The sequence below is a fragment of the Triticum aestivum genome, chromosome 5B (genome assembly GCF_018294505.1).
Source record: "Triticum aestivum cultivar Chinese Spring chromosome 5B, IWGSC CS RefSeq v2.1, whole genome shotgun sequence".
In the NCBI taxonomy this organism is placed as follows: domain Eukaryota; kingdom Viridiplantae; phylum Streptophyta; class Magnoliopsida; order Poales; family Poaceae; genus Triticum; species Triticum aestivum.
Genome location: NC_057807.1, coordinates 529,159,616 through 529,184,817, shown reverse-complemented (window position 1 = coordinate 529,184,817; position 25,202 = coordinate 529,159,616). Strand labels below are relative to the sequence as shown.

At 42.2% G+C, this 25,202-nt stretch overlaps 1 long non-coding RNA gene across 2 annotated transcripts; it reads right to left on the bottom strand.

Annotated features, from left to right (window-relative positions):
- Window positions 1-9,623: 9,623 nt before the first annotated feature.
- Window positions 9,624-12,633, bottom strand: LOC123116757 (uncharacterized). 2 transcript variants are annotated; one of them, XR_006457175.1, is made up of 5 exons: window positions 12,369-12,633; window positions 11,924-12,274; window positions 11,713-11,795; window positions 11,191-11,274; window positions 9,624-9,709 (listed from the first exon to the last, which is right to left on the bottom strand). It is a non-coding gene; the product is annotated as an uncharacterized lncRNA (long non-coding RNA). The 2 variants fall into 2 exon arrangements; XR_006457174.1 differs by lacking the exon at window positions 9,624-9,709 and having other exon boundaries at window positions 11,025-11,274.
- Between the last annotated feature and the right edge of the window lie 12,569 nt (window positions 12,634-25,202).

The following is a 25,202-nucleotide window of genomic DNA, read 5'->3' as shown; positions in this document are numbered from 1 at the left end:
TTGCAAGGGAAGTGGTCACTGGAAGCGGAACTGCCCCATGTACTTGGCGGACAAGAAGGCCGGCAAAACCAAAGGTATCTATGATATACATGTAATTGATGTGTACCTTACTAGTGCTCGTAGTAGCTCCTGGGTATTTGATACCTATGCGGTTGCTCATATTTATAACTCAAAGCAGGAGTTGCGGAATAAGCGGAGACTGGCGAAGGACGAGGTGACGATGCGCATCGGGAATGGTTCCAAGGTCGATGTGATCGCCGTCGGCACGCTACCTCTACATTTACCTACGGGATTAGTTTTAAACCTCAATAATTGTTATTTAGTACCAGCTTTGAGCATGAACATTGTATCTGGATCTCGTTTAATTCGAGATGGCTACTCATTTAAATCCGAGAATAATGGTTGTTCTATTTATATGAGAGATATGTTTTATGGTCATGCCCCGCTGGTGAATGGTTTATTCTTAATGAATCTCGAGCGTTATGTTACACATATTCATAGTGTGAATACCAAAAGATGTAAAGTTGATAACGATAGTCCCACATACTTGTGGCACTGCCGCCTTGGTCACATTGGTGTCAAGCGCATGAAGAAGCTCCATGCTGATGAACTTTTAGAGTCTCTAGATTATGAATCGTTTGACACATCCAAACCATGCCTCATGGGCAAAATGACCAAGACTCCGTTCTCCGGAACAATGGAGCGAGCAACCAACTTAATGGAAATCATACATACTGATGTGTGCGGTCCAATGAGTGTTGAGGCTCGCGGAGGATATCATTATGTTCTCACTCTCACTGATGACTTGAGTAGATATGGGTATGTCTACTTGATGAAACACAAGTCTGAGACCTTTGAAAAGTTCAAGGAATTTCAGAATGAGGTAGAGAATCAACGTGACCGAAAGATAAAGTTCTTACAATCAGATCGTGGGGGAGAATATTGAAGTCGCGAATTTGGTATGCACTTAAGGAAATGTGGAATCGTTTCACAACTCACGCCACCTGGAACACCTCAGCGTAACAGTGTGTCCGAATGTCGTAATCGCACTCTATTGGATATGGTGCGATCTACGATGTCACTTACCGATTTACCGCTATCATTTTGGGGATACGCTCTAGAGACAGCTACATTCACTTTAAATACGGCACCGTCTAAATCCGTTGAGACGACACTGTATGAATTATGGTTTGGGAAGAAACCTAAGTTGTCGTTTCTAAAAGTTTGGGGATGCGATGCTTATGTCAAGAAACTTCAACCTGAGAAGCTCGAACCCAAGTCGGAAAAATGCGTCTTCATAGGATACCCTAAGGAAACCATTGGGTATACCTTCTACTTAAGATCCGAGGGCAAGATCTTTGTTGCCAAGAACGGGTCCTTTCTGGAGAAAGAGTTTCTCTCGAAAGAATTAAGTGGGAGGAAAGTAGAGCTTGATGAAGTACTACCTCTTGAAATGGTAAGTAGCGCAACTCAAGAAGATGTTCCTGTGGTGCCTGCACCGACAAGAGATGAAGTTAATGATGATGATCAAGATACTTCGGATCAAGCTCCTACTAAACTTCGAAGGTCCACAAGGACACGTTCCACACCAGAGTGGTACGGCAACCCTGTCTTGGAAATCATGTTGTTAGACAACGGTGAACCTTCGAACTATGAAGAAGCGATGGCGGGCCCAGATTCCAACAAATGGCTTGAAGCCATGCAATCCGAGATAGGATCCATGTATGAAAACAAAGTATGGACTTTGACAGACTTGCCCGATGATCGGCGAGCAATAGAAAACAAATGGATCTTTAAGAAGAAGATGGACGCGGATGGTAATGTTACCATATATAAAGCTCGACTTGTCGCTAAGGGTTATCGACAAGTTCAAGGGATTGACTACGATGAGACATTCTCTCCCATAGCAAAGCTGAAGTTCGTCCGAATCATGTTAGCAATTGTCGCATACTATGATTATGAGATATGGCAAATGGACGTCAAAACGGCATTCCTTAACGGTCACCTTAAGGAAGAATTGTATATGATGCAGCCGGAAGGTTTTGTCGACCCTGAGAATGCTAACAAGGTATGCAAGCTCCAGCGCTCCATCTATGGGCTGGTGCAAGCATCTCGGAGTTGGAACGTTCACTTTAATGAGATGATCAAAGCTTTTGGGTTTATGCAGACTTATGGAGAAGCCTGCGTTTACAAGAAAGCGAGTGGGAGCTCTGTAGCATTTCTCATATTATATGTGGGTGACATACTTTTGATGGGAAATGATATAGAACTTTTGGACAGCATTAAGGCCTACTTGAATAAGTGTTTTTCAATGAAGGATCTTGGAGAAGCTGCTTACATATTAGGCATCAAGATCTATAGATATAGATCAAGATGCCTCATAGGTCTTTCACAAAGCACATACCTTGATAAGATATTGAAGAAGTTCAATATGGATTAGTCCAAGAAGGGGTTCTTGCCTGTGTTGCAAGGTGTGAAATTGAGCTCGGCTCAATGCCCGACCACGGTAGAAGATAGAGAAAAGATGAGTGTCCTCCCCTATGCCTCAGACATAGAGTCTATCATGTATGCCATGACCTGTACCAGACCTGATATAAACCTTGCCGTAAGTTTGGTAGGAAGGTACCAAAGTAATCCCAGCATGGAACACTGGACAGCGGTCAAGAACATCCTTAAGTACCTGAAAAGGACTAAGGATATGTTTCTCGTATATGGAGGTGACGAAGAGCTTGTCGTAAAGGGTTACATCGATGCTAGCTTCGACACAGATCTAGATGACTCTAAGTCACAAACCGGATACGTGTATATTTTGAATGGTGGGGCAGTAAGCTGGTGCGGTTGCAAGCAGAGCGTCGTGGCGGGATCTACATGTGAAGCGGAGTACATGGCAGCCTCGGAGGCAGCGCATGAAGCTATCTTGGTGAAGGAGTTCATCACTGACCTAGGAGTCATACCCAATGCGTCGGGGCCGATCACACTCTTCTGTGACAACACTGGAGCTATTGCACTTGCCAAGGAGCCCAGGTTTCACAAGAAGACCAGGCACATCAAGCGTCGCTTCAACTCCATTCGTGAAAATGTTCAAGATGGAGACATAGATATTTGTAAAGTACATACGGACCTGAATGTAGCAGATCCGTTGACTAAACCTCTCCCTAGAGCAAAACATGATAAACACCAGAACACAATGGGTGTTCGATACATCACAATGTAACTACATTATTGACTCTAGTGCAAGTGGGAGACTGTTGGAAATATGCCCTAGAGGCAATAATAAAATGTCTATTATTATATTTCTTTGTTCATGATAATTGTCTATTGTTCATGCTATAATTGTATTATCCGGAAATCGTAATACATGTGTGAATACATAGACCACAACAAGTCTCTAGTGAGCCTCTAGTTGACTAGCTCGTTGATCAATAGATAGTCATGGTTTCCTGACTATGGACATTGGATGTCATTGATAACGGGATCACATCATTAGGAGAATGATGTGATGGACAAGACCCAATCCTAAGCATAGCACAAAGATCGTGTAGTTCGTTTAGCTAGAGAGTCTCCAAATGTCAAGTATCATTTCCTTAGACCATGAGATTGTGCAACTCCCGGATACCGTAGGAGAGCTTTGGGTGTGCCAAACGTCACAACGTAACTGGGTGACTATAAAGGTGCACTACGGGTATCTCCGAAAGTGTTTGTTGGGTTGGCACGAATCAAGACTGGGATTTGTCACTCCGTATGACGGAGAGGTATCTCTGGGCCCACTCTGTAATGCATCATCATAATGAGCTCAATGTGACCAAGTGTCTGGTCACGGGATCATGCATTACGGTACGAGTAAAGTGACTTGCCGGTAACGAGATTGAACGAGGTATTGGGATACCGATGATCGAGTCTCGGGCAAGTAACGTACCGATTGACAAAGGGAATTGCATACGGGATTGATTGAATCCTAGACATCGTGGTTCATCCGATGAGATCATCGAGGAGCATGTGGGAGCCAACATGGGTATCCAGATCCCGATGTTGGTTATTGACCGGAGAGGCGTCTCGGTCATGTCTGCATGTCTGCCGAACCCGTACGGTCTACACACTTAAGGTTCGGTGACGCTAGGGTTGAAGAGATATTAGTATGCAGTAACCCGAAAGTTGTTCAGAGTCCCGGATGAGATCTCGGACGTCACGAGGAGTTCCGGAATGGTCCAGAGGTGAATAATTATATATAGGAAGTGCAGTTTCGGCCATCGGGAAAGTTTCGGGGATCACCGTTATTGTACCGGGACCACCGGAAGGGTCCCGGGGGTCCATCGGGTTGGGCCACCTATCCCAGAGGGCCCCATGGGCTGAAGTGGGGAGGGGAACCAGCCCCTGGTGGGCTGGTGCGCCCCCCCTTGGGCCCCCCTGTGCCTAGGGTTGGAAACCCTAGGGGTGGGGGCGCCTCCACTTGCCTTGGGGGGCAAGCCACCCCCTTGGCCGCCGCCCCCCCTTGGAGATCCCATCTCCTAGGGCCGGCGCCCCCCCCCCAGGGGGCCTATATAAAGAGGGGGAGGGAGGGCAGCCGCAACCCAAGTCTCTGGCGCCTCCCTCTCCCCTGCTACACCTCTCCCTCTCGCAAGTGCTTGGCGAAGCCCTGCCGAGATCGCTGCTGCATCCACCACCACGCCGTCATGCTGCTAGATCTTCATCAACCTCTCCTTCCCCCTTGCTGGATCAAGAAGGAGGAGACGTCTTCCCAACCGTATGTGTGTTGAACGCGAAGGTGCCGTCCGTTCGGCGGTAGGATCTCCGGTGATTTGGATCACGACAAGTACGACTCCCTCAACCTCTTTCTCTTGAACGCTTCCGCACGCGATCTACAATGGTATGTAGATGCACTCCCCTCTCTCGTTTCTAGATGACTGCATAGATTGATCATGGTGAACGTAGGAAATTTTTTATTTTATGCAACATTCCCCAACAAGATCTACTAGTAAAAAGGTGCATGCAATTGAAGAGATTAATGTTTTGAGTGGAAAGATGGATGAACTTATGAAATTGTTTGCTAATAAGAGTGTTTCTTCTAATCCCAATGATATGCCTTTGTCTACTTTGATTGAGAATAATAATGAATCTATGGATGTGAATTTTGTTGGTATGAACAATTTTGGTAACAACACTTATAGAGGAAACTTTAATCCTAGGTCGTATCCTAGTAATTCCTCTAATAATTATGGTAATTCCTACAACAACTCTTATGGAAATTTTAATAATATGCCCTCTTATTTTGAGACTAGTGTTAAATAATTTTGATTTCTCAAAAGAATTTCAATGCTTTGCTTGAAGAAAAATTGCTTAAGGTTGATGAGTTGGCTAGGAACGTGGATAGAATTTCTCTTGATGTTGATTCTTTGAAACTTAGATCTATTCCACCTAAGCATGATATCAATGAGTCTCTCAAAGCTATGAGAATTTCCATTGATGAGTGCAAAGAAAGAATCGCTAGGATGCGTGCTAAAAAGATTGCTTTGTGAAAGCGTGTTCTTCTAGTTTTCATGATAATAAGGATGAAGGTCTAAAAGTGATTGATGTGTCTCCTATTAAATCTTTATTTTGAAATATGAATCTTGATAATGATGGGACTGGAGATGAGTCAACTTTAGTTAATAGGCGTCCCAATGATTCGGAGTTTTTAGATCTTGATGAAAAAATTGGTAAAGTGGGATTGAAGAGGTCAAAACTTTACATAGCAATGAACCCACTATTTTGGATTTCAAGGAATTTAATTATGATAATTGTTTTTTAATAGATTGTATTTCTTTGTTGCAATCCGTGTTAAATTCTCTGCATGCTTATAGTCAAAATAAGGCTTTTACCAAACATATCATTGATGCTTTAATGCAATCCTATGAAGAAAAGCTTGAATTAGAAGTTTCTATCCCTAGTAAACTTTATGATGAGTGGGAACCTACTATTAAAATTAAAATTAAATACCATGAATGCTATGCTTTGTGTGATTTGGGTGCTAGTGTTTCCACGATTCCAAAAACTTTGTGTTATGTGTTAGGTTTCCGTGAATTTGATGATTGTTCTTTAAACTTGCACCTTGCGGATTCCACCATTAAGAAACCTATGGGAAAAATTAATGATGTTCTTATTGTTGCAAATAGGAATTATGTGCTCGTAGATTTCATTGTCCTTGATATAGATTGCAATCCTTCATGTCCTATTACTCTTGATAGACCTTTCCTTAGAACGATTGGTGCAATTATTGATATGAAAGAAGAGAATATTAGATTCCAATTTCCATTAAGGAAAGGCATGGAATACTTTCCTAGAAAGAAAATTAAATTACCTTATGAATCTATTATGATAGCCACTTATGCATTGCGTGCCAAAGATGATAATACCTAGATCTATCCTTGCCTTTATGCCTAGCTAGGGGCGTTAAACGATAGCGCTTGTTGGGAGGCAAACCAATTTTATTTTTATTTCTTGCTTTTTGGTTATTTTTAGTAATAAATATTTGATATAGCCTCTGGTTAGATGTGTTTTCATGTTTTAATTAGTGTTTGTGCCAAGTAGAACCTTTGGGAAGACTTGGGTGAAGTCTTTTTGATCTTGCTGTAAAAAACAGAAACATTAGCATTCATGACATTAGCTACAACTTTTTACTGGAGAGTGATATTTAGTTGATTCTTTTTTAAGATGATTAATATATAAATTCCTCACGTCCAGCAATTTATTTCAGAATTTTTGGAGATCCAGAAGTATACGTTTGATACAGATTACTACAGACTGTTCTGTTTTTGACAGATTCTGTTTTTCGTGTGTTGTTTGCTTATTTTGATGAATCTATGGCTAGTATCGGAGGTTATGAACCATAGAGAAGTTGGAATACAGTAGTTTTAATACCAATATAAATAAAAAATGAGTTCATTACAGTACCTTAAAGTGGTGGTTTGTTTTCTTTCGCTAATGGAGCTCATGAGATTTTCTGTTAGGTTTTGTGTTGTGAAGTTTTCAAGTTTTGGGGTAAAGATTTGATGGATTATGGAACAAGAAGTGGAAAGAGCCTAAGATTGGGGATTCCCAAGGCACCCCAAGGTAAAATCCAAGGACAACCAAAAGCCTAAGCTTGGGGATGCCCCGGAAGGCATCCCCTCTTTTGTCTTCGTCCATCGGTAACTTTACTTGATATAATTTTATTCACCACATGATATGTGTTTTGCTTGGAGCGTCTTGTATGATTTGAGTCTTTGATTTTTAGTTCACCACAATCATCCTTGTTGTACACACCTTTTGGGAGAGACACACATTAATCGAAAATTATTAGAATACTCTATGTGCTTCACTTATATCTTTTGAGCTAAATAATTTCGCTCTAGTGCTTCACTTATATCTTTTAGAGCACGGTGGTGGTTTTATTTTATAGAAATTATTGATCTCTCATTCTTCACTTATATTATTTTGAGAGTCTTTTATAACAGTGTGGTAATTTGTGTTGGCTATAAAATTAGTCCTAATATGATAGGCATCCAAGATGGATATAATAAAAAATTCATATAAGTGCATTGAATACTAAGAGAAGTTTGATACTTGATGATTGTTTTGAGATATGGAGATAGTGATATTAAAGTTGTGCTAGTTGAGTAGTTGTGAATTTGAGAAATACTTGTGTTGAAGTTTGCAAGTCCCGTAGCATGTACGTATGGTAAACGTTGTGTAACAAATTTGAAACATGAGGTGTTCTTTGATTGTCATCCTTATGAGTGGCGGTCGGGGACGAGCGATGGTCTTTTCCTACCAATTTATCCCCCTAGGAGGATGCGCGTAGTGCTTGGTTTTTGATGACTTGTAGATTTTCGCAATAAGTATGTGAGTTCTTTATGACTAATGTTTAGTCCATGGATTATATGCATTCTCACCCTTCCATCATTGCTAGCCTCTTCAGTACTGTGCATTGCCCTTTCTCACCTTGAGAGTTGGTGCAAACTTCGCCGGTGCATCCAAACCCCGTGATTTGATACACTCTATCACACATAAACCTCCTTATATCTCCTCAAAACAGCCACCATACCTACCTATTATGGCATTTCCATAGTCATTCTGAGATATATTGCCATGCAACTTTCCACCGTTCAATTTATTATGACGCGCTTCATCATTGTCATATTGCCTTGCATGATCATGTAGTTGACATCGTATTTGTGGCAAAGCTACCATGCATATTATTTCATACATGTCACTCTTGATTCATTACCCATCCCGTTACACCGCCGGAGGCATTCATATAGAGTCATATTTTGTTCTAGTATCGAGTTGTAATCATTGAGTTGTAAATAAATAGAAGTATGATGATCATCATTAATAGAGCATTGCCCCAAATAAAGAAAAGAGAAAGACCAAATAAAAAAATAAAGGCCCAAAAAAAGAAATAAAAAGAAATAAAAAGGACAATGCTACTATCCTTTTTCCACACTTGTGCTTCAAAGTAGCACCATGATCTTTATGATAGAGAGTATCTTGTTTTGTCATTTTCATATACTAGTGAGAATTTTTCATTATAAAACTTGGCTTGTATATTCCAACAATGGGCTTCTTCAAATGCCTTAGGTCTTCGTGAGCAAGCAAGTTGGATGCACACCCACTTAGTTTCTTTTGTTGAGCTTTCATACATTTATAGCTCTAGTGCATCTGTTGCATGGCAATCCCTACTCCTTGCATTGACATCAATTGATGGGCATCTCCCTAGCCTGTTGATTAGCCACGTCAATGTGAGACTTTCTCCTTTTTTGTCTTCTCCACATAACCCCCATCATTATATTCTATTCCACCCATAGTGCTATATCCATGGCTCACGCTCATGTATTGCGTGAAAGTTGAAAAAAGTTTGAAATTACTAAAGTATGAAACAATTGCTTGGCTTGTCATCCGGGTTGTGCATGATGAGAGCATTCTTGTGTGACAAAAATGGAGCACGACCAAACTATATGATTTTGTAGGGATGAACTTTCTTTGGCCATCACTACTGGAATCTGGCACTTTGCCATCTGCCATGGCAGATGGCAAAGGCATGGTCGGCGGATGGCAAAGGCTTTGCCATCTGCCAGCAGATGGCAAACAGTTTGTCTGAAACCCTGCCGGCAAACGCTTCTTTGCCGTCTGCTGGCTGATGGCAAAGAGCCTATGCCTTTGCCATCAGCTGGCAGATGGCAAAGCCTCTTAACGGGGTTAGCCCCGTTAGAAGGCTAACGGCATACTTTGCCGTCTGCCAGCAGATGGCAAAGGCTTCAGGCTCTTTGCCGTCTGCTAGCAGATGGCAAAGAGCTTTGCCATCTGCTGGCAGATGGCAAAGGGCCCAAATAGGCCAGCACAAATTTTACATGTAGATGACACGTGGCCTCTTTGCCATCTGCTGGCGGATGGCAAAGTTGCCCCATTTAATTTTGTTTTTTCTTATATCAATTCATTTTCACAGAAAATCAAACACAAATATATTTATATGACCAATATAGCATATTCAACACATATTACCAATAGTCATGAACACATATATATCGAACACATATCCAACACATGTTACCAATAGTAGCAAGTTTCATCCATACATATACATAGTTTCATCAATATTACATAGTTTCATCATAGGTAGCAAGTTTCACAAAGTCAAAACAAAAACTAAAGACAAGCACTCCATCAACCCAAGCTTCCGTGATCTGAAGCAAATCTACAAAATGGGAAAGAAGAAAGTTAGAAGAAGAAGACTAGAAGAAGAAAATTATTATGATGCAACTAAAATGTGAAGATTATTATGATGCAACTTATATCTGTAAAATAGGTCATTTTGGAGCTAAGTATGGTTATTATGTCATTTTTGAGCTAACTAAGCATACTAAGTCATTTTGGTGTAAAAAATGCTAAGTAAGGTCATTTTGGAACTAATAAGTTTATTATGTCATTTTGGAACTAGCTAAGCATATGAAGTCATTTCGGAGCTAAAATATGGCATTTCGTAAGTCATTTTAGAGCTAGCTAAGCATATTAAGTCATTTGGAGGAAAAAATGCTAAGTATAGGTCATTTTAGAGCACCTACAATCAGACATACCATGACCACGAGCATAATTAATGTACCTAGATTGTCAAACACGTCGGGATGCAAAATCATAACTAAAATACACTGAGGGCAACAAAAAAAAGGCACTGATTGACCAAGTATTTGATGCACATCACATTTGAGCGCTTCCTTTCCAGTATAGATGCATACTTCCTGATTTACTTGGTGAATGCATTATGTAAATATCAAAATATAAATAGGCAACTCATACGAAAATCCGGTGTTGTTCACTGAAGAAATACATCAAAGCATATCTTTAACTTACACAAAAGTAGAATGTCTACTCGCTTCTTTACAAAGAAAGCCAAGGCTATATGTGGACATCACCTTGGTATATTTGGCAAGGGATTTATTGTTTTTTCTTCAATGCCTACAAAGCTACCAGAAATTTATCTATTTTACACTAACTATGTTACTGAAATTGCAAATACATGGCTTAGCTCCCCAAAGAAATGAATCCAATATTAACTTATTCACATGCACCACCTACTAATGGAGTAACTACCTACGAAGCTACCAGACATTTCTCTATTTTATGTTAACTAATACTAAAATTGCAAATACATGGCTTAGCTCCCCAAAGAAATGAATCCAATATTAACTTATTCACATGCAGCAACTATTAATAGAGTAATTATTATTCAAAGCATTAACTGATCAAATCAAAATATGCCTTACAAAAGAAGTGGAGCGAGTAGGAAATAGATAGCAGTAGAACACTTGAAACTTCATAACATCTAAGAACCTAGCATTGTAGTTGAAGCTTCAGTTTTGCAAACATCATTCATCTTGGTTCATTACAAAAGCAAGCCAAAGTGGTAAACATTCTAAAAGAAATTTTATCTCCCTGAATCATTATGAGAAAAGCCTGACCCTTTATATTGGGAGCATCAAAACACACCTTTTCTGCATTGTCCCACGGAAAAGTGCGATCTAAATAACCAGAAATTTTGGTGGCCAAAATTATCTGATTGGAAACATAGCAGGCAGGGAACTACACATGGATTTGGAAGCATGCTATTTGGGGCAGAAATCAGGGAAGTACAAGTGTACTCGCAAACTGCAAATAAATAGTAAGTTCGGTTTAGGGTACTTTATCTCATGGCTTGGAATTCATCCATCTGCCTACATATAGATCAGTCCTCCCTTGAGTCGTCTTCTTGGGTTGGAATGGGTACTAAAAAGCAAAGAAGTGGAGTATTTCAGTTAAAACTGGGATCAACTTCAAAAAATAAGACGGGCATATCATGTGATTCTCTATTTGTGCTTTGTTCTCCGAAGATCATCTAAAAGAAGTAAAAAATTAAACTAAGATGTAAAAAATGGAACAACATGGTCTGGATGGCTGGTAAACATTTATCTCCCTGTCAACTTGGTGCCAGGATAATATATGTTAAACAGGAAACTTGCAAGAGTACACATAAGATGTTGGACCAGGTTTATAGACAATTCGTGGAAGTGGGGGTGAAAGAGTGGAAGCAGGCAGCAAGCCTGGTACAACATCGATTCCAAAACCAGCATTACATAAAAATCATGCTTACTTCCTACGTCGAGTGTACAGTAACACGGCCCACTGGCATGAGAAAGAGAGAGAGATGGCAGAGGAGAGGAATACCCATGCCGGAGTCAGTTGTGAGGAGGATCCGGTTGTCAACAGCGTAGTGTGCTACTCGCTGGTCCTGTCGAGCGCGAGCAAGCCTGGTACAACATCGATTCCAGAACCAGCATTACATAAAAATCATGCTTACTTCCTACGTCGAGTGTACAGTAACACGGCCCACTGGCATGAGAAAGAGAGAGAGAGAGATGGCAGAGGAGAGGAATACCCATGCCGGAGTCAGTTGTGAGGAGGATCCGGTTGTCGACAGCGTAGTGTGCTACTCGCTGGTCCTGTCGAGCGCGATCAAGGAGATCCCCGGGATTAACGGATGGTGTCTGTGAGCATGAACTTGGACAACCAACCATCAAGGGATTCGATGTACGCCTTCTCAGCACTGACGTAGCTCACGAAGCAGGACCTCCAGTTCCTAAGCTCGACCTCCAGCTTGAGAGTAGCATGCCGTTGGGCATCATTGCAGAATTTCTCATACGCAGGGCCGGTGAAGGAATTTGCCTCAAACATTATCTGTCTTTGTGCTTCATGAGAGTCCACCATTACTTTCCTAGTTCTCTGAAAGCTATCACGGAGAAGGGAAAAGGCATCAGTATTTTGATTCAGTGAAACTACATCAATCATCAATTCCACACACGAAAAACATGAGATCAGTTTACCTATGCAACATCTCAACAAGCTACGGTTGCGGCTCCTCGTCCGTAATTGTTATATTCTATCGGATATTGATTCTGCTGCTCGTAGAGAAACCTAGATCCTTGTGTGCAAGCCTCTTACATTGTCCTGGCTTTTTCAGCACAATGCCGCTCTGAACCTTTGGCGTCTTGGTTCCTCAGACACACATATTTCTTCTCTTGTCGGATTTGATCTATGGCTTGTACAAGCCTCTAGATGCAATAGAGGATAGCTTCAGATCGACACACACACAGCATCATGGAGCATGTCCTGCGCGACCATGATTTGGGATTGGAGGCGCAGCGGACCTGGTCCTCGTCATCGCGGGCGAAGGCGGGGAGCTGGGAGAGGTCACACCCGCCACACAGTCCCTAGAGACGTAGCCAGCGCACCTCCCTCCTGCTAAGACAGACAGTCCATGGTTGAGAAATCATGTACATAAGTCATAATGTGTAGGAGCAAGAGATGAATTGCTCAAAAAAAGAAAAATGGACAAAACAAGAGCTGATGATCCTGCTAGAAATTAGTTAAAACATTGACTTTTTGTCTTTTTGAATATCTTGTATGATACTGCTAGAAATTAGTTCATTGGAGCCAAGGCATTCAAATGCCAACATTACCATAATACATCACTTGTAATCATTAGCTACAACAAAACACATCATGTCGTGTGTAATTGGCACAATTTCTGTCATATATGGTAAACCTGCTCCAGAATAACACAATAATGTGAATCCATTGCAAATATTTTCTTCTATCTTTTAAAATACTTATGCTATCTTGAGAGAAGCCACTAGTGAAACCTATGGCCCCTGGGTCTATCTTTTAAAATATTAATCTCCCGTCAACTAGCTATCTCTGTCGCCATTTATTTTGCAATCTTTACTTCTAATCTTTATCATAAAAATACCAAAAATATTATCTTATCATCTCTATCAGATCTCACTTTTGCAAGTGGCCATGAAGGGATTGACAACCCCTTTATCGCGTTGGTTGTAAGGTTCTTATTTGTTTTTGTAGGTACGACGGACTTGCGTGTGGCCTCCTACTGGATTGATACCTTGGTTTTCAAAAACTGAGGGAAATACTTATGCTACTTTGCTGCATCGCCCTTTCCTCTTCAAGGAAAACCAACGCATGCTCAAGAGGTAGCAAGAAGGATTTCTGGCGACGTTGTCGGCGAGTCTACACACAAGTCAAGACATACCAAGTACCCATCACAAACTCTTATCCCTCGCATTACATTATTTGTCATTTGCCTCTCGTTTTCCTCTCCCCCACTTCACCTTTGCCATTTTATTCGCCCTCTTTTTCCGTTCGTATCTTTTTGCTTGCTTCTTGTGTGCTTGTGTGTTGGCTTGTTTGTCACGATGGCTCAAGACAATACCAAATTGTGTGACTTTTCCAATACCAACAACAATGATTTTCTTAGCACCCCGATTGCTCCTATTACCGATGCTGAATCTTGTGAAATCAATGTTGCCTTGTTGAATCTTGTCATGAAAGATCAATTCGTGGCCTTCCTAGTGAAGATGTCGCTACCCATCTAAACAGCTTTGTTGATTTGTGTGATATGCAAAAGAAGAAAGATGTGGATAATGATATTGTTAAATTGAAGCTATTTCCTTTTTCGCTTAGAGATCGTGCTAAAACTAGGTTTTTGTCTTTGCCTAAAAATAGTATTGATTCATGGAACAAGTGCAAAGATGCTCTTATCTCTAAGCATTTTCCTCCCGCTAAGATCATCTCTCTTAGAAATGATATTATGAATTTTAAGCAACTTGATCATGAGCATGTTGCACAATCTTCGGATAGGATGAAATTAATGATACGTAATTGCCCTACACATGGTTTGAATTTATGGATGATTATACAAAAAAATTATGCCGGATTGAATTTTGCTTCTAGAAATCTTTTAGATTCGGCCGCGGGAGGCACTTTTATGGAAATCACTTTAGGAGAAGCTACTAAACTCCTAGATAATAATATGGTTAATTATGCTCAATGGCACACTAAAAGATCTGTTGGAAATATGCCCTAGAGGCAATAATAAAATGGTTATTATTATATTTCTTTGTTCATGATTATTGTCTATTGTTCATGCTATAATTGTATTATCCGGAAATCGTAATACATGTGTGAATACATAGACCACAACAAGTCCCTAGTGAGCCTCTAGTTGACTAGCTCGTTGATCAACAGATAGTCATGGTTTCCTAACTATGGACATTGGATGTCATTGATAACGGGATCACATCATTAGGAGAATGATGTGATGGACAAGACCCAATCCTAAGCATAGCACAAAGATCGTGTAGTTCGTTTAGCTAGAGAGTCTCCAAATGTCAAGTATCATTTCCTTAGACCATGAGATTGTGCAACTCTCGGATACCGTAGGAGAGCTTTGGGTGTGCCAAACGTCACAACGTAACTGGGTGACTATAAAGGTGCACTATGGGTATCTCCGAAAGTGTTTGTTGGGTTGGCACGAATCGAGACTGGGATTTGTCACTCCGTATGACGGAGAGGTATCTCTGGGCCCACTCTGTAATGCATCATCATAATGAGCTCAATGTGACCAAGTGTCTGGTCACGGGATCATGCATTACGGTACGAGTAAAGTGACTTGCCGGTAACGAGATTGAACGAGGTATTGGGATACCGACGATCGAGTCTCGGGCAAGTAACGTACCGATTGACAAAGGGAATTGCATACGGGATTGATTGAATCCTAGACATCGTGTTTCATCCGATGAGATCATCGAGCAGCATGTGGGAGCCAACATGGGTATCCAGATCCCGATGTTGGTTATTGACCGGAGAGGCGTCTCGGTCATGTCTGCATGTCTGCCGAACCCGTACGGTCTACACACTTAAGGTTCGGTGACGCTAGGGTTGAAGAGATATTAGTATGCAGTAACCCGAAAGTTGTTCGGAGTCCCGGATGAGATCCTGGATGTCACGAGGAGTTCCGGAATGGTCCGGAGGTGAAGAATTATATATAGGAAGTGCAGTTTTGGCCATTGGGAAAGTTCCGGGGGTCACCGGTATTGTACTGGGACCACCGGAAGGGTCCCGGGGGTCCACCGGGTGGGGCCACCTATCCCGGAGGGCCCCATGGGCTGAAGTGGGGAGGGGAACCAGCCCCTGGTGGGCTGGTGTGCCCCCCTTGCCCCCCCCCCCACGCCTAGGGTTGGAAACCCTAGGGGTGGGGGCGCCTCCACTTGCCTTGGGGGGCAAGCCACCCCCTTGGCCGCCGCCCCCCCTTGGAGATCCCATCTCCTAGGGCCGGCGCCCCCCCAAGGGGCCTATATAAAGAGGGGGGAAGGAGGGCAGCTGCACCCCAAGTCTCTGGCGCCTCCCCCTCCCCTGCTACACCTCTCCCTCTCGCAAGTGCTTGGCGAAGCCCTGCCGAGATCACTGCTGCATCCACCACCACGTCGTTGTGCTGCTGGATCTTCATAAACCTCTCCTTCCCCCTTGCTGGATCAAGAAGGAGGAGAAGCCCTCCCAACCATACGTGTGTTGAACGCAGAGGTGCCGTCCGTTTGGCGCTAGGATCTCCGGTGATTTGGATAACGACGAGTACGACTCCCTCAACCTCGTTCTCTTGAACACTTCCGCACGCGATCTACAAGGGTATGTAGATGCACTCCCCTATCTCGTTGCTAGATGACTCCATAGATTGATCATGGTGAACGTAGGAAAAATTTTATTTTATGCAACGTTCCCCAATAGTGGTATCAGAGCTAGGTCTATGTGTAGTTACTATGCACGAGTAGAACACAAAGCAGTTGTGGGCGTAGATGTTGTTAATTTTCTTGCCACTACTAGTCTTATCTTGCTTCGGCGGCATTGTGGGATGAAGCGGCCCGGACCGACCTTACACGTACCTTACGTGAGACCGGTTCCACCGAATGACATGCACTAGTTGCATAAGGTGGCTAGCGAGTGTCTGTCTCTCCCACTTTAGTTGGAGCGGATTCGATGAGAAGGGTCCTTATGAAGGGTAAATAGAAATTGGCATATCATGTTGTGGTTTTACGTAGGTAAGAAATGTTCTTGCTAGAACACCTATAGAAGCCACGTAAAAATTTGCAACAACAATTAGAGGACGTCTAACTTGTTTTTGCAGCAAGTGCTTTGTGATGTGATATGGCCAAAGGATGTGATGAATGATAAATGTGATGTATGAGATGATCATGTTCTTGTAATAGGAATCACGACTTGCATGTCGATGAGTATGACAACCGGCAGGAGCCATAGGAGTTGTCTTTATTTTTTTTATGACCTGCGTGTCATTGAAGAACGCCATGTAAATTACTTTACTTTATTGCTAAACACGTTATCGATAGAAGTAGAAGTAGTCGTTGGCGTGACAACTTCATGAAGACACGATGATGGAGATCATGATGATGGAGATCATGGTGTCATGCCAGTGACGAAGATGATCATGGCGCCCCGAAGATGGAGATCAAAGGAGCAATATGATATTGGCCATATCATGTCACTATTTGATTGCATGTGATGTTTATCATGTTTTACATCTTATTTGCTTAGAACAACAGTAGCTTAAATAAGATGATCCCTCGAAATAATTTCAAGAAAAGTGTTCCCCCTAACTGTGCACCGTTGCGAAGGTTTGTTGTTTCGAAGCACCACGTGATGATCGGGTGTGATAGATCCTAACGTTCGAATACAACGGGTGTAAGCCAGATTTACACACGCAATACACTTAGGTTGACTTGACGAGCCTAGCATGTACAGACATGGCCTCAGAACACGGAAGACCGAAAGGTCGAGCATGAGTCGTATAGAAGATACGATCAACATGAAGATGTTCACCGATGATGACTAGTCCGTCTCACGTGATGATCGGACACGGCCTAGTTGACTCGGATCATGTTTCGCTTAGATGACTAGAGGGATGTCTGTCTAAGTGGGAGTTCATTGAATAATTTGATTAGATGAACTTAATTATCATGAAATTAGTCTAAAAACCTTTGCAAAATGTCTTGTAGATCAAATGGCCAACAGTCATGTCCACCTCAACTTCAATGCGTTCCTAGAGCAAACCAAGCTGAAAGATGATGGCAGCAACTATACGGACTGGGTCCGAAACCTGAGGATCATCCTCATAGCTGCTAAGAAAGATTATGTCCTAGAAGCGCTGCTAGGTGAAGCACAAATCCCAGAGAACCAAGACGTTATGAACGCTTGGCAGTCTCGTGCTGATGATTACTCCCTCGTTCAGTGCGGCATGCTTTACAACTTAGAACCGGGGCTCCAAAAGCGTTTTGAGCAACACAGAGCATATGAGATATTCGAAGAGCTAAAAATGGTTTTCCAAGCTCATGCCCGGGTCGAGAGATATGAAGTCTCCGACAAGTTCTTCAGCTATAAGATGGAGGAAAATTGTTCTGTCAGTGAGCACATACTCAAGATGTCTGGGTTGCACAACCGCTTGACTCAGCTGGGAGTTAATCTCCCGGATGACGCGGTGATTGACAGAATCCTTCAGTCGCTTCCACCGAGCTACAAGAGCTTTGTGATGAACTTCAATATGCAGGGGATGGAAAAGACCATTCCTGAGGTATATTCAATGCTGAAATCAGCGGAGGTAGAGATCAAAAAGTAACATCAAGTGTTGATGGTGAATAAAACCACTAAGTTCAAGAAAGGCAAGGGTAAGAAGAACTTCAATAAGGACGGCAAGGGAGTTACCGCGCCCGGTAAGCCAGTTGCCGGGAAGAAGTCAAACAATGGACCCAAGCCTGAGACTGAGTGCTTTTATTGCAAGGGAAGTGGTCACTGGAAGCGGAACTGCCCCATGTACTTAGCGGACAAGAAGGCCGGCAAAACCAAAGGTATCTATGATATACATGTAATTGATGTGTACCTTACCAGTGCTCGTAGTAGCTCCTGGGTATTTGATACCTGTGCGGTTGCTCATATTTATAACTCAAAGCAGGAGTTGCGGAATAAGCGGAGACTGGCGAAGGACGAGGTGACGATGCGCATCGGGAATGGTTCCAAGGTCGATGTGATCGCCGTCGGCACGCTACCTCTACATTTACCTACGGGATTAGTTTTAAACCTCAATAATTGTTATTTAGTACCAGCTTTGAGCATGAACATTGTATCTGGATCTCGTTTAATTCGAGATGGCTACTCATTTAAATCCGAGAATAATGGTTGTTCTATTTATATGAGAGATATGTTTTATGGTCAAGCCCCGCTAGTGAATGGTTTATTCTTAATGAATCTCGAGCGATATGTTACACATATTCATAGTGTGAATACCAAAAGATGTAAAGTTGATAATGATAGTCCCGCATACTTGTGGCACTGCCGCCTTGGTCACATTGGTGTCAAGCGCATGAAGAAGCTCCATGCTGATGAACTTTTAGAGTCTCTAGATTATGAATCGTTTGACACATCCAAACCATGCCTCATGGGCAAAATGACCAAGACTCCGTTCTTCGGAACAATGGAGCGAGCAACCAACTTAATGGAAATCATACATACTGATGTGTGCAGTCCAATGAGTGTTGAGGCTCGCGGAGGATATCGTTATGTTCTCACTCTCACTGATGACTTGAGTAGATATGGTTATGTCTACTTGATGAAACACAAGTCTGAGACCTTTGAAAAGTTCAAGGAATTTCAGAATGAGGTAGAGAATCAACATGACCGAAAGATAAAGTTCTTACAATCAGATCGTGGGGGAGAATATTGAAGTCGTGAATTTGGTATGCACTTAAGGAAATGTGGAATCGTTTCACAACTCACGCCACCTGGAACACCTCAGCGTAACAGTGTGTCCGAATGTCGTAATCGCACTCTATTGGATATGGTGCGATCTATGATGTCACTTACTGATTTACCGCTATCATTTTGGGGATACGCTCTAGAGACAGCTACATTCACTTTAAATAGGGCACCGTCTAAATCCGTTGAGACGACACTGTATGAATTATGGTTTGGGAAGAAACCTAAGCTGTCGTTTCTAAAAGTTTGGGGATGCGATGCTTATGTCAAGAAACTTCAACCTGAGAAGCTCGAACCCAAGTCGGAAAAATGCGTCTTCATAGGATACCCTAAGGAAACCATTGGGTATACCTTCTACTTAAGATCCGAGGGCAAGATCTTTGTTGCCAAGAACGGGTCCTTTCTGGAGAAAGAGTTTCTCTCGAAAGAATTAAGTGGGAGGAAAGTAGAGCTTGATGAAGTACTACCTCTTGAAACGGTAAGTAGCGCAACTCAAGAAGATGTTCCTATGGTGCCTGCACCGACAAGAGATGAAGTTAATTATGATGATCAAGATACTTCGGATCAAGCTCCTACTAAACTTCGAAGGTCCACAAGGACACGTTCCGCACCAGAGTGGTACGGCAACCCTGTCTTGGAAATCATGTTGTTAGACAACGGTGAACCTTCGAACTATGAAGAAGCGATGGCGGGCCCAGATTCCAACAAATGGCTTGAAGCCATGCAATCCGAGATAGGATCCATGTATGAAAACAAAGTATGGACTTTGACAGACTTGCCCGATGATCGGCGAGCAATAGAAAACAAATGGATCTTTAAGAAGAAGACGGACGCGGATGGTAATGTTACCATATATAAAGCTCGACTTGTCGCTAAGGGTTATCGACAAGTTCAAGGGATTGACTACGATGAGACATTCTCTCCCGTAGCAAAGCTGAAGTTCGTCCGAATCATGTTAGCAATTGTCGCATACTATGATTATGAGATATGGCAAATGGACGTCAAAACGGCATTCCTTAACGGTCACCTTAAGGAAGAATTGTATATGATGCAGCCGGAAGGTTTTGTCGACCCTGAGAATGCTAACAAGGTATGCAAGCTCCAGCGCTCCATCTATGGGCTGGTGCAAGCATCTCGGAGTTGGAACGTTCACTTTAATGAGATGATCAAAGCTTTTGGGTTTATGCAGACTTATGGAGAAGCCTGCGTTTACAAGAAAGTGAGTGGGAGCTCTGTAGCATTTCTCATATTATATGTGGGTGACATACTTTTGATGGGAAATGATATAGAACTTTTGGACAGCATTAAGGCCTACTTGAATAAGTGTTTTTCAATGAAGGACCTTGGAGAAGCTGCTTACATATTAGGCATCAAGATCTATAGATATAGATCAAGATGCCTCATAGGTCTTTCACAAAGCACATACCTTGATAAGATATTGAAGAAGTTCAATATGGATTAGTCCAAGAAGGGGTTCTTGCCTGTGTTGCAAGGTGTGAAATTGAGCTCGGCTCAATGCCCGACCACGGTAGAAGATAGAGAAAAGATGAGTGTCCTCCCCTATGCCTCAGACATAGAGTCTATCATGTATGCCATGACCTGTACCAGACCTGATATAAACCTTGCCGTAAGTTTGGTAGGAAGGTACCAAAGTAATCCCGGCATGGAACACTGGACAGCGGTCAAGAACATCCTTAAGTACCTGAAAAGGACTAAGGATATGTTTCTCGTATATGGAGGTGACGAAGAGCTTGTCGTAAAGGGTTACATCGATGCTAGCTTCGACACAGATCTAGATGACTCTAAGTCACAAACCGGATACGTGTATATTTTGAATGGTGGGGCAGTAAGCTGGTGCAGTTGCAAGCAGAGCGTCGTGGCGGGATCTACATGTGAAGCGGAGTACATGGCAGCCTCGGAGGCAGCGCATGAAGCTATCTGGGTGAAGGAGTTCATCACCGACCTAGGAGTCATACCCAATGCGTCGGGGCCGATCACACTCTTCTGTGACAACACTGGAGCTATTGCACTTGCCAAGGAGCCCAGGTTTCACAAGAAGACCAGGCACATCAAGCGTCGCTTCAACTCCATTCGTGAAAATGTTCAAGATGGAGACATAGATATTTGTAAAGTACATACGGACCTGAATGTAGCAGATCCGTTGACTAAACCTCTCCCTAGAGCAAAACATGATCAACACCAGAACACAATGGGTGTTCGATACATCACAATATAACTACATTATTGACTCTAGTGCAAGTGGGAGACTGTTGGAAATATGCCCTAGAGGCAATAATAAAATGGCTATTATTATATTTCTTTGTTCATGATAATTGTCTATTGTTCATGCTATAATTGTATTATCCGGAAATCGTAATACATGTGTGAATACATAGACCATAACAAGTCTCTAGTGAGCCTCTAGTAGACTAGCTCGTTGATCAACAGATAGTCATGGTTTCCTGACTATGGACATTGGATGTCATTGATAACTGGATCACATCATTAGGAGAATGATGTGATGGACAAGACCCAATCCTAAGCATAGCACAAAGATCGTGTAGTTCGTTTAGCTAGAGAGTCTCCAAATGTCAAGTATCATTTCCTTAGACCATGAGATTGTGCAACTCCCGGATACCGTAGGAGAGCTTTGGGTGTGCCAAACGTCACAACGTAACTGGGTGACTATAAAGGTGCACTACGGGTATCTCCGAAAGTGTTTGTTGGGTTGGCACGAATCGAGACTGGGATTTGTCACTCTGTATGACGGAGAGGTATCTCTGGGCCCACTCTGTAATGCATCATCATAATGAGCTCAATGTGACCAAGTGTCTAGTCACGGGATCATGCATTACGGTACGAGTAAAGTGACTTGTCGGTAACGAGATTGAACGAGGTATTGGGATACCGACGATCAGTCTCGGGCAAGTAACGTACCGATTGACAAAGGGAATTGCATACGGGATTGATTGAATCCTAGACATCGTGGTTCATCCGATGAGATCATCGAGGAGCATGTGGGAGCCAACATGGGTATCGAGATCCCGATGTTGGTTATTGACCGGAGAGGCGTCTCGGGCATGTCTGCATGTCTGCCGAACCCGTACGGTCTACACACTTAAGGTTCGGTGACGCTAGGGTTGAAGAGATATGAGTATGCAGTAACCCGAAAGTTGTTCGGAGTCCCGAATGAGATCTCGGACGTCACGAGGAGTTCCGGAATGGTCCAGAGGTGAAGAATTATATATAGGAAGTGCAGTTTCGGCGATCGGGAAAGTTTCGGGGGTCACCGTTATTGTACCGGGACCACCGGAAGGGTCCCGGGGGTCCATCGGGTTGGGCCACCTATCCCAGAGGGCCCCATGGGCTGAAGTGGGGAGGGGAACCAGCCCCTGGTGGGCTGGTGCGCCCCCCCTTGGGCCCCCCCTGTGCCTAGGGTTGGAAACCCTAGGGGTGGGGGCGCCTCCAGTTGCCTTGGGGGGCAAGCCACCCCCTTGGCCGCCGCCCCCCCTTGGAGATCCTATCTCCTAGGGCCGGTGCCCCCCCAGGGGGCCTATATAAAGAGGGGGAGGGAGGGCAGCCGCACCCCAAGTCTCTGGCGCCTCCCTCTCCCCTGCTACACCTCTCCCTCTCGCAAGTGCTTGGCGAAGCCCTGCCGAGATCGCTGCTGCATCCACCACCACGCCGTCATGCTGCTAGATCTTCATCAACCTCTCCTTCCCCCTTGCTGGATCAAGAAGGAGGAGACGTCTTCCCAACCGTATGTGTGTTGAACGCGAAGGTGCCGTCCGTTCGGCGGTAGGATCTCCGGTGATTTGGATCACGACAAGTACGACTCCCTCAACCTTGTTCTCTTGAACGCTTCCGCACGCGATCTACAATGGTATGTAGATGCACTCCCCTCTCTCGTTGCTAGATGACTGCATAGATTGATCATGGTGAACGTAGGAAAATTTTTATTTTATGCAACATTCCCCAACAAGATCTACTAGTAAAAAGGTGCATGCAATTGAAGAGATTAATGTTTTGAGTGGAAAGATGGATGAACTTATGAAATTGTTTGCTAATAAGAGTGTTTCTTCTAATCCCAATGATATGCCTTTGTCTACTTTGATTGAGAATAATAATGAATCTATGGATGTGAATTTTGTTGGTATGAACAATTTTGGTAACAACACTTATAGAGGAAACTTTAATCCTAGGTCGTATCCTAGTAATTCCTCTAATAATTATGGTAATTCCTACAACAACTCTTATGGAAATTTTAATAATATGCCCTCTTATTTTGAGACTAGTGTTAAATAATTTTGATTTCTCAAAAGAATTTCAATGCTTTGCTTGAAGAAAAATTGCTTAAGGTTGATGAGTTGGCTAGGAACGTGGATAGAATTTCTCTTGATGTTGATTCTTTGAAACTTAGATCTATTCCACCTAAGCATGATATCAATGAGTCTCTCAAAGCTATGAGAATTTCCATTGATGAGTGCAAAGAAAGAATCGCTAGGATGCGTGCTAAAAAGATTGCTTTGTGAAAGCGTGTTCTTCTAGTTTTCATGATAATAAGGATGAAGGTCTAAAAGTGATTGATGTGTCTCCTATTAAATCTTTATTTTGAAATATGAATCTTGATAATGATGGGACTGGAGATGAGTCAACTTTAGTTAATAGGCGACCCAATGATTCGGAGTTTTTAGATCTTGATGAAAAAATTGGTAAAGTGGGATTGAAGAGGTCAAAAATTTACATAGCAATGAACCCACTATTTTGGATTTCAAGGAATTTAATTATGATAATTGTTTTTTAATAGATTGTATTTCTTTGTTGCAATCCGTTTTAAATTCTCTGCATGCTTATAGTCAAAATAAGGCTTTTACCAAACATATCATTGATGCTTTAATGCAATCCTATGAAGAAAAGCTTGAATTAGAAGTTTCTATCCCTAGTAAACTTTATGATGAGTGGGAACCTACTATTAAAATTAAAATTAAATACCATGAATGCTATGCTTTGTGTGATTTGGGTGCTAGTGTTTCCACGATTCCAAAAACTTTGTGTTATGTGTTAGGTTTCCGTGAATTTGATGATTGTTCTTTAAACTTGCACCTTGCGGATTCCACCATTAAGAAACCTATGGGAAAAATTAATGATGTTCTTATTGTTGCAAATAGGAATTATGTGCTCGTAGATTTCATTGTCCTTGATATAGATTGCAATCCTTCATGTCCTATTACTCTTGATAGACCTTTCCTTAGAACGATTGGTGCAATTATTGATATGAAAGAAGAGAATATTAGATTCCAATTTCCATTAAGGAAAGGCATGGAATACTTTCCTAGAAAGAAAATTAAATTACCTTATGAATCTATTATGATAGCCACTTATGCATTGCGTGCCAAAGATGATAATACCTAGATCTATCCTTGCCTTTATGCCTAGCTAGGGGCGTTAAACGATAGCGCTTGTTGGGAGGCAAACCAATTTTATTTTTATTTCTTGCTTTTTGGTTATTTATAGTAATAAATCTTTGATATAGCCTCTGGTTAGATGTGTTTTCATGTTTTAATTAGTGTTTGTGCCAAGTAGAACCTTTGGGAAGACTTGGGTGAAGTCTTTTTGATCTTGCTGTAAAAAACAGAAACGTTAGCATTCATGACATTAGCTACAACGTTTTACTGGAGAGTGATATTTAGTTGATTCTTTTTTAAGATGATTAATATATAAATTCCTCACGTCCATCAATTTATTTCAGAATTTTTGGAGATCCAGAAGTATACGTTTGATACAGATTACTACAGACTGTTCTGTTTTTGACAGATTCTGTTTTTCGTGTGTTGTTTGCTTATTTTGATGAATCTATGGCTACTATCGGAGGTTATGAACCATAGAGAAGTTGGAATACAGTAGTTTTAATACCAATATAAATAAAAAATGAGTTCATTACAGTACCTTAAAGTGGTGGTTTGTTTTCTTTCGCTAATGGAGCTCATGAGATTTTCTGTTAGGTTTTGTGTTGTGAAGTTTTCAAGTTTTGGGGTAAAGATTTGATG